Raw genomic sequence first — 11549 nt, forward strand, 5'->3', positions numbered from 1 at the left:
CACCCCTTCAGTTTTCCTACTGGGGAAGACATCAGCAATATTGACATTCAAACTGAAGGATTGTCCGATTTACCTACTAAGCTCAACAATTTCGACCAAAAATTACTGAGGTTAAGGAAGTTACAATTTGAGGCATCCTACTTTGGGGAATGCCGACGTGTGAAGATTGTTCCGAAGGGGCTCCGCTCGTGACAATACCCTACAGGTTTGGAAGATGGGTCAAAATTCCACCTTGACCTCTTGGCACTTTTTGATAGACATGGGAATGAATTGATCATCTTAATCTGCGCCCACTATCAGGAAGTTATTAATCAATTAACCATGGAAATTTCCAACTTAGATGAGGAAATTAAATCAGATACTCATAGGTTCATAGGTTCATAGGTTGGTACTAGGCTATCAGCCCTGGGGCCTATACAAACCTAGCCATAACAATTCCCTGGCTATTTCTTCCCACACTATTTACTTCCCTGGACCCCTGTCTAGCAGGGCAACTGACATGATCCCCGGGGTGAATTTCCTTTCTCCCATCCAATCATCAAGGTTCCTTTTGAAGAGGGTCAGAGAGGCACTCTGCTTGACATGTATGGGCAATCTATTCCAGAGTCTGGGGAGTCTCTGGGTCAGGAACCTGTCCCTCCAGCATGTTTTGTTTATTGTGATGACAAGGTTTAGATCCCTGGAGTGTGTGGCTCTGAGAGATTGGGATTTCTTTAAGTGTAGCATGTCCAACAGCTCTGGGTTTGACATGGCCTTGTATGTTAAGCAGAGATCGCCTCTGAGTAGAAGATATGCGACAGAGTATAGCTGGAGTTTTTTAAGCCGGTCAGCATAGGGCATCTGCTTTAGGCCTGTGATTCTTTTAGTGAGGTATGTCTGCGGCCTTTCCAGTTGTTGCTGATGTCTTGAGAGGTACATACCAAATGGGGCGTTGTATTCTATAATGGGTCTAATGAGGGATGAGTACAATGGGACAATGACCTCCTTTTTTCTGGATGAAAAGCCCTTAGTGATGAGGTGTGCCACATAGAAGGATTTCCTGACTGTTGTGGCGATGTGGTTATTGAAGGTGAGACCACTGTCCACCTGTGTCCCTAAGTCTCTTATCACACTTTCGGTGTTTAGTGTACTGCCACCTATATGGTAATTCACGGATACATGTTTTTTCCCAAAGGGGTTTTAGAAACACAGGGCTGTTATACCCAGCTGATGTTTTTCAGATATCGTTATGAATACGAAAGAGTCTTTACCAGTATCAACCAACACATTTCCAAGACCACTATTACTAAAGTAAATAAACTCCAGAGGGACATAAAAGCCTATAAAGAGGGGGTAGCCTACCCCAAACCCCCTAAATCTCAAGGGAATTTTCTAGGGAATAGCAGAACCACCATGGGGTTGCTATCTGGCCTCGAGATCACTGGCCAACATATGCACCCCCATGAACCGGAGAATGGATCCCCATTGAGGTGAACAAACCAGAGAATTTCAATGGCATGTGTTATGAGTATTGGGTCAGGTGCGAGCCAGGAAGAGCCGACTCTTGACAACTATGACGAAAATTTTCAAGTACGAGCCTCATCCCCCAGCCACAGTCGGGTCGGATGACGAGGAACAAATACAAAGCCAGGAGGAACTGAGAGATCATGGTCTAGCTATTCCTTTAGTATCCCCAACGCAACATTTGGAAATACTTTACAATACGGGTAAAGACTTTAAAATTTACAATTCTTCACAGTTTGTTTTTTCTCAACCTTTGGTGGATGTTCTGGCTAAAGGATTAACTTTTGTACCCTCCTGTAGAGCTGGTGTTGGGAGGACTATATTGGACCTGAAACTTTTTGTGAGAAAGTTGAACCTGTCACTGTTGTTGGGTGATTCCCAAAAACGCAAGAACCCTTACCACATACCAAGTACTTTTAATCCACCATTACTCCCAGCTGTCAGAATTTTCGAACAATTGTGTGATCTTGACATCCGCCACCCCCTCAATTCAAGGTGCCAGGCTCATTTTAATATTACTAAGGAGGAGAGGCCCTTGTTAGAGGCACTCAAGTTTGCATCAGTTAGACTTATGCAACCCGACAAGGGAGGGGGATTGGTGGCTATGGATATGAATGACTACAATGACAGGATGTTGGCTATCCTATCTTCTGATACTTACCAGGAGGTTTCTAAGAATGAACTGAATCTTAGCTTGTGCCACATCAGGTCATTTTTCAAGGAGATGTTCATCAATGGCGTTATTGATGTGGATGTATATAATTTTGTTTCTGTGGCATCACCTAAAATTCCAGTCTTGTTTGGGAACCCCAAGATACACAAGAACATCTATGATCCACCTATGCGGCAACTGGTCAGTGCCAGAGGAAGCATTATGTATGCAGCGGCCAAGGTGGTGGACGAGATTCTCAAGAAGTATGTGGACAGAGTTCAATACATTTCGAGAGATTCTTGGGCATTTTTGGAAAAAGTGGGTTCTGTTCCATTTAATGCTGATTGCATTCTCTTGACCATTGACATTGTTGACCTGTACTCATCTATCCCCCATTTAGAGGCGGTTGAGTGGATCCAATTGGAAAGGGTTTTTCACCATGCTCCTGCAGAAGAAGTTACGATGGTCAGCAAACTATTGGAGGTTATTCTTAGCAGCAACTTTTTTACATTCAATAACCGGTGGTTCCACTAATTGATTGGGGTCCCTATGGGATCGCCCTGTGGAGCCAGTGTGGCCAATTTAGTTATGGCCCACTGGGAGATGGTGTTTGTTTTATCTAATTCTTTGGTCCAAGAGAAAGTAGCGTTATACACTAGGTTTTTGGATGATATTTTTGTCATCTCCAATGGTACTCTAGATGATGTTAATAACTTGGTGTCATTTTTTAATGGCTCCACAGAATTTTTGAAATTCACATCTGAGTTTGTCATTGACAAGATTACCTACTTGGACGTGGAACTAGAGAAAGATAGGAGCCTAAATCGCTTCGTGGCCAGCATACATTAGAAGCCGACTTTCTCGAATGCTTATCTACATTTTGACAGCGAACACCCATTACACCAAAAGAGGGCTATCGTGAAAGGCCAATTTGTTCGAGCCTGTGGATTATGACATCAGAAGATAAGAAATTTCACGAGGAGTGCAAGTTCATCTTTGGCATGTTCATCAGCAGAGGGTACCCCACCGATTGTGTCGCAGAATTGAGTTTGGAAGTGCAGGGAAAAAGGGCCAATGGCCACTTCAGCCCCATTTTAGGGAATATGGAGGATGGGTCTTTAGGTTTACCTCACCTCACCAGTGAGTCTGATACTTCCAATTGTTCTTTTGGAATTTCATTCAACTTGGATGCAATGGACATTGTGTCCATTATAAAGAAAAATTGGCGCTTAACCACCGAGTCAATAGGAGCATTTGGACTATTATCACCCCCTAAGGTTACTTTTAGGAGGGGCCTTAACATCAAAAACATCCTGGAGTCCAAAGTTGCTGGTGCCTCCCCCAGATCTGGGATGTTCAAATGTAACATGTGCAGGTACTGCAGATACATTAAAGCAAGTTCAGCTTTTTCCATCAGGGACAAGAAGTATCTCATACAAGGAAGATTCAATTGTGCCAGTAATCGGGTGGTATATTTAGCCCAGTGTTCGGTCTGCCCAGGTTTCTACATCAGCAAGACTGATAGGAAACTACAGGAACGAGTATATGAGCACTTATATGCCATCAGGAAGGGTAAGGTCGACAACGCTCTGGCCAAACGGTTCTACCTGACTTCGTCGACAGCTGAGAAGACCGACATCGGAATCCGGAGCTCCAGAAGATCGAAAGCGAAGAAGACCGACGCGAATCGCGGGTTGCAGAACATCGACAATGCAGAAGACCGACACGACGGATGACAACACCAACGCCGAGGATGCCGACATGGGGAAAGGCTGTGTGAGTATGCGGTAGTGACGGACGTTAGGGTGCGAGGCAGGTAAGTGTGGAGATTGACGGTCTGTGGGGATAGGGGTGGGTTAAGTGAGTTAGGGTTAGGAGCGATAGGGTTAAGTGAGTTAGGGTTAGGGCGATAGGGGCGGGTTAAGTGAGTTAGGGTTAGGAGCGGGTAGGTAAGTGTCGATAGTGACGGACCTTAGGGTTAGGTAAGGTTTAGTGTGGGCTTGTAAGGATTTTGGTGTGCTTGTGTTGTGTGTGTGGTTTGTGGAATGGGGATGTGTTTTGTTTTGTATGGGGTTTCGTGTTTGTGTACCGTCGGTTATTTCGTTGTCGGTTATGTGTGGTTTCGTGTTTATGGACTGTCGAATATGTGGTGTCGGTGATGTGGTTGTCGGTGTTGTGTGGTTTCGATTATGTCAGGTAGAACCGGCCAAACATATATTAGATAATCCAGGTCACAAATTTTCATTTACAGTCATCAATCAGCTAAACCAAGAGTTTATGGGGGGACCCAATTCTTTAAGACTTGAATGCAAGGAGTTGATGTGGCAACTTAAGTTTGAAGCTTACCATTTACCTGGACTTAACAGTATGCTTTCCATCAGTTGCTTCCTCAAATTGAGAAGCCTAGTGAGGTGAAGCCCCCTGGAGTGACTTAATGCCATCTGGGAACATATTTCTGGGTTTTACCATTTTTTATTTCATTTCTGTGTTCACTATTTATTGTTTATATTAATGTTTATATTAACACTTGTGGGAATTTTTTTCCACTTTTATGCTTATTTTTTAAAATACATCATAATATTCTTGTGGCTATTGACACATTTGATCATTTGTATTTATATGTAATTATGGTGGCTTTAAAATTCAATATTTGGAGCATCAGAGGTTTACCAGCATTGATGGCAGGTATGAGTAGTAGATACCAAATTGTTGAACATTTTGGCCACTTCTTAGTTAAAAATTTCAAAGTGTAATTATGTGCTTTTTAAAGGGGAGCCAATAGGGGGCGCATTTGAGTGGAGTAGTGATGTATTTATAGTGAGACAAATGTGTGGTGCAGTTTGTTTTTCTGAGGAAGTTGGTGCAGAGCGCCGACGAAAAGCTTGTTTTTAAGGTTAATAAAATTTCAATTTGTTTTTTTTTTTTATTGGCGTTCTTGTTTACAACATAACCTGTGGATCATAAAGAACTTTGCACACATCTATCTGAATCCAAGAGTTTAAAGGCGCTGGACCTGCAAGGGTGGTTTTTTCACCAGTTTGTTTTTTGTTTTTTTAATTTTTAGCCTGGGATGACATGCTCGACAAGCCATGCTGCTTTGCTAGAGACTGCTTGCACCTGACACCCTTAGGCTTTTGAATACTGGCCAAGGCTCTTGCCACCCCCATAGTGCCTTTTTAGGCAAAGCTCAAAAGACAAATCCACCACTGTAAATAGCACAAGTAACAAAAAACTGAGGGTAATGATACTCAATGCCAGAAGTCTAAACTTCAAAATGCACGCACTCGAGGCACTCCTCAGTATGGAGAAAATCGATATATGTGCAGTAACAGAAACCTGGTTTAAGGCTCCAGAGAGCACACCAGCACTACCAGGCTACAACTCATACCATACATTTCGGCCACAAAACCCGAATGTAGTGCCCCTGAAATCACAGAAATACAAAAGGTGGGGGAGTATCCATATTCATCAAGGATACCCACACCTCCAGGTTAGTGGCACAGCACGATGCTTCAGAGATCATCCGCGTGCAACTAACAATGAGCAAAGCTGCTATTCAAATTATAGCTTGCTACAGTTCACCCACCATGTCCCAGGACCCCCACTCTGCATTCCTTGAAACCCAGGAAAACATAAAGGTCCAACCAAACACCCTGATATTGGGTGATTTCAATTACCCAGACGTTAACTGGGAGAACTACTCAAGTACAAACTCCCTTGCCCAACATTTCCTAGAATTTATAAACTCAAATGCCCTGGATCAACTGGTCAACACTCCCACCAGAGGTGACAACATATTGGACCTGGTCATCACCAACATGGGCAACACCGGAAGTCAATCCCTCGTTGGTTAGATCTGACCATAAACTAATCACTCTGGATAATCCACATTCTGCCACTGCACCCAGTCAAAGAAACCACCATGAAAACCTTTTCAAAAGCAAACTTCACATTACTTAAGACCGAGGTGGGAAGTTTCAAAGCCCCCATGCTAAAGTATAATGCTGTCCAAGCTGCAAAATCCTTTACTAATGCACTCTATGGGCACCTACAAGAATGCATGGATTGTGCTATCCCAAACAAAACCAAGACTCACTCCTCCAAGAAAAGGAAACCAGTCTGCTGGACCCCTGCCATAAACAAGCTATACAATAAAAGGAGGAAACTAGTACAGAAAAGAGTAAAATCCCAAGAAGGAAAGACATCCCTGATCAGTATCAGCAAGAAACTACATTCCTCATAAAATCATCCAAGCCTAGCTTCGAAAGAAAAATTGCTATGGACTCCAAAGATAACCACAAGGCATTCTTTAGCTATGTCAAGAATCTAAGTAGCAATTCTCAGATCTGCTTGGAGTTAGTGCAGAATGGCACAAAATACACTGAACAGGCCGATATAGCCAACATTCTGGACAGTTCAGTGCAAACTTCACCCCCTCTCACCCCCAAAAGGGCCCATAACTATATCAGAAGAATGTAGTGCCCCTGAAATCACAGACAGGTTAAAACAGCCCTCTCCAAAGCCAGAAGCACATCATCAGTGGGACCGGACTGTGTCCTAGGCTGCATCCTACACAAGCTCAAAGATGAATTAACCCCTCACCTAAACACACTGTTTAAACACAGCCTCTCAACAGGCTAAGTGCCCACAGAGTGGCACACAGCAATGTTTAATCCGCTCCACAAAGGTGGAGCCACAACGGACCCAGGGAACTATCACCCTATAAGCCTGACTAGCTTGGTCTGCAATGCTATGGAGTGCATCATCATGGATCTCATTAACAGAGACATTGGGAACCTCCAAAAACTGGACTCTACCAAGTTCGGCTTTGTGAAGGGCAGATCATGCCTCCTAAACCTGGTGAACTTCTTTGAGACAGTTACCAAGGCTACAGATGAGGGAAGGTTGGTCTACACAACCTACCTAGACCTCGCAAAAGCCTTCAACATCATTCCCCACTCAGGTATTATAGACAAGCTCACCAGCCTGAACATAAACCCCTACATCACTAGATGGGTTGCCAACTGGCTCACGGAAAGAAGGTCTGACTCTAAACCAGTTATAGTGGGAATTTCCCTGGGCTCAGTCCTAGGGCCCCTCCTGTTTGGCATATACTTCTCAGAGGTATAGGCAAGCACAGGAGGACTATGGCTGACCAAGTTTGCAGACAACTGTAAACTAGGGGCTATAATTGACTCTCCGGCTGGCACAGACATCCTCCAAAAGGGTCTCACTGAGACAGATACCTGGTGCCAAAACCATGGCCTCAAGCTAAATGCAAAAAGGTGCATAGTCATCCCCTTTGGAAAAAATAAAGTGCCCACAAACTATCACATAGGTGGTAGCCCCCTAAATACGAAAGACGTAATAAGGGATCTGGGGACCCAAGTAGATAGTAATCTCTCCTTTGATAATCACATTGCCAAAGTGGTTAGAAAATCCTTCTATGTGGCCCACCTAATCACAAAAGGGTTTGCATCCAGATCAAAAGAGATCACTGGGCCCCTCTATGCATCACTCATCAGACCCATCATAGAATACAATGCCCCATTTGGGATGCACCTTACAATACACCTGCAACAAGTGGAAAGACCATAGAAGTACCTCACTAAGGATCACTGGCCTCAAGCAGATGCCCTATGCAGCTTGACTGAAGAAACTCCAGCTGTACTCGGTTGCATACTGCCTACTCAGAGGTGATCTCTGCCTGACATGCAAGGCCATGTCCAACCCAGAATTGATGGACATGCTCCACCTAAAGAAAACCATATCCCCTCGAGCCACACACTACAGGGATCTAAACCTCACCACAGCAATAAATAGGACATGCTGGAGGGATAGATTCCTGTCCCAGAGACTTCCCATGCTCTGGAACAAGATTCCAATTTACATTAGGCAGAGCTCTTCGCTAACCCACTTCAAGAGAAACCTTGACGAATGGATGGGAAACAGAAAGTTTACCCCAGGGATCACTTCAATGGATCTGCTGGACAGAGGCACAGGGAAGTAATCTAAGGGGGCGGCAGAAGCCAACACATTCTGGCTAGGCTTATAAATGCCTTCGGGCAGATAGCCTAGTACGTACCTATGAGCCTATGTAACACAGTACAAATTGCAGAAGGAGTCATTACTGGGCACATTGTGGGTGCTGCAAAGAGCACTTTTGGCTGACGTCAAAGAGTGAAACAATACTAATTTCATGAACTTTAATCGTACTTTGACTTAGGAATGGGGTCCATTCCCATCATGGTATTAGAAACCCAAAATACTTGGAGAAATTAAAAACAAAGAATAGGACAACATATGTGTTACCAAGGACTTGTGAGTCTTTCTTTTGTCGAGCTGGTGCTTTGGATATTCATTGATAGTATGTCTTATTACTTGTGAGAGGTGAAAAATTAATTATCAAGGTGCTGCTTACTGTGATGGATCCGAAGTCTTCTTAAAACACTAAGGTCTTACTGGCTGGATTCTGCTGAAATCAAAGTCTAGTTATAATTGCATTCACAGTCTGTTGTCCACGATAAAGTTGCAGAATATACACTGATGTAGCACCAAACTCTGTCACTGATACATTGATGCAGTAATTAAAAAATAACTTTTTATAACAAACCATACTTACTACTGTTGCAGCTTTAGTTATAGTGTACCACATTACTTCTCAACCAGCATAGAAGATAACTTTCCTGTACAAAATACCTCTCCTAACAATTGCATTTGCTATAGTCTTTTTATAGTGGTTTTACATTTTGTTTTTCTCCTTGGTATACTATTTTGGTCTTTGTATGAAAACATCTGTTTGCTGGTGTTTGCAGAAAAATATATTTTCATCCTGTACAGAAATCTTGTGCAAATGCTGACTTGATGAAAGCATGTTCATTCAAACTTCCTTGCTTAACAGTGTCATATGATAGAAACACGCACAGATTGTCTTCTCATTGCCCATTCTTTAAGGAAGCAGGTTAGCTTTCTTACTGACTGTGAAATGCATACATCCTGTTTTTTACATTTTTGCTAAGTCTGTAAGAGGTCAGCTTTCTTGCTGACAGTGTGAAATGCATACATTCTTGCTAATCCTGTAGGAAAACATGTCCATTAAGCAAATTCCTTATTTTTCAAGCCACAGTCATTTAGTATGGATGCTAATCACATATTGCTAAACTCTATTTCTACATTTAGCAAGTTTTATTTTATACCTTATTTATTTTGCATGTTTGTACTTTCAACCTCAATACCTTGTTAAGCATACTCTTACAAGAGGATTCTACTGAAAAACTATTACCCTTGTACAGTGGCGCACCTCTTACACCTTAGCTGAGGAAAGTTGTCTTACCATCTCTTTCCTTTTTTGGTTGTGATTGATTTTTCTTGAAATCAGTAAGAGGGTTGATAGTTTCACTGTTTGGCATGTTATCAATAAATTCCATTAATGGGGAATACACTGGTATATGAGCTTGTGGAAGCTGGTTGGGCATACTCTGAAGCAGTACACAAGAGATGTTTTAGTTTCAAGGGGGAAGTTTTCTTTTTCTGCTTCATTACTTCATTACCTTACTATTTTGCAGCTAATAGTTCATTATTGCCACTGGGGTTTTGGAAGCTTAGAGTAAAGGAAAGCTATACATAAAGGTTACATAGATTTATTTGTTTTAACTCTTTAGAGATGAAGATTTTAATTTAGATCAAGCATTATATTTCTTCTGCTGCTAAGGGGGGATTTTCCCCTGGCAAGAATGACATTAGGGAACCTGATACCTATCTGGAGCTGGGTACATTGAGTTTATGGCCATTTAATGAATATTCAGGTTCTGAAACCAGTCTACTAGAATATCAATAGGATGAGAAACCCTTTGAAAAAATCTCATTTGTTTAAATTCCTGTGAGTGAACCAGCTCTATATCTTTTATTTGCAAGAAACTACCTTAATAAACAGAAACAAATGAGCCTTTCTTTGCTTGGTTATTACTTGGTGCGTTCCTGAGGCATAGGAAATGTGCTATTTTGTGGCACTGAGTTGGCATTTAAGAAAGTCCTAGAAATATACTGGCAGATTAAAATTTGTTTGTGGTTCTCTAGAGGGACCAAGAATAATTTTTTTTCTTTTCTTACTAATTTTTACCATATTTTTGAGATAAAATAGTAGAATAATCAGATAATCAGATTAATGAGATCTTAGATTTTAATGGGAACCTTCCCAAGAGATGTGCCTTTTTATGGGGGGCCTTAAAATGTATCCCATGGAAAATGTAATTTACATTTATGGCTGACCAGGATTTGAAAGATATAGAGCCAAGCTCCAAGATGGAATGATCACTTGATATATATCACCCTAGCGTGATTAATTTGTTGTCTAGAAAGAGAAATTTATGGGACTGACACCTCTTTTATCACATGTTTCTTCTTGCAAATGACACTGATCCTTTTGTCATACCATACTTAGGTACCAGTTTTAATAGGGGCATAGGACCACAGGAACAATACTAGACAAATGACTACAAGGAATGTAAGAACGTTAACCATATATATCCTTACGAAGCCAAACATAAAAATTATTAGTCAGTTTCCCTTTTTGTGCTTGAATTAACTTATTCCATTTGTTATTTATTGGCCATACCCATCCCATGATCAGTAGTTATATAGTATCCCTAATGAGAATAACTGGGATCATACCATAGGTAATTTGAGGGGACCCATGCATGGGATAATGCATTTAGGAGCTGCCTCTGTCCATTAGTAGTACAGGGGGAAGCTATAGGGTAAACTTTCTGTTACCCATTCATAAATCCAAGTTGTACTTGAATGTGGAGCTTTATTTTATGTGGATGGGGAGTCTGTTCTAGAGCAGCAGTATCCTCTGAGAGATAATCTCATCCTTCAAACCACTCTTCTGATATTGCAAAAGAGGTTTATATCCCTAGAATGAGTATTTCTGATGCCATTTGACTTGCTGATCTGCAATAAAACTGACAGTATTGAGTAGGAATACACCTTGCATGCCAGACACAAGTAACCTCTTTGCAGTGTCTAGGATACCAAGTATAGTGACAGGTCTTTCAGTTGTTCCATATAGGATATGTTCTTTAGGTCTTGTATTTTTTTAGCACTGTATCTCTGTTGGCATTCCAGTTGTTGCATGTGGCCTAATGAGGGTTGACTAAAGGGGGACAATGACATCTCCACATCTAGATAAATCTATCTGTTTATACGCTGGTTAGTATAGAAGGACTTTCTTAAAACAATGGACACGTGTTGGTTAAAAGTTAAGTCATTGTCCACATAGGTCACCAAATCCTAAGCAATTAGTTCAAATATTAGGCATACATTGTCAATGCTGAAGTTCACTAGGGTAGATGACTTCACAAAGGTCACAATAATGTGGCACCAGTTATTTATT

This window comes from Protopterus annectens, chromosome 1.part1, assembly GCF_019279795.1.
Source record: "Protopterus annectens isolate FY-2018-M chromosome 1.part1, PAN1.0, whole genome shotgun sequence".
NCBI lineage: Eukaryota > Metazoa > Chordata > Ceratodontiformes > Protopteridae > Protopterus > Protopterus annectens.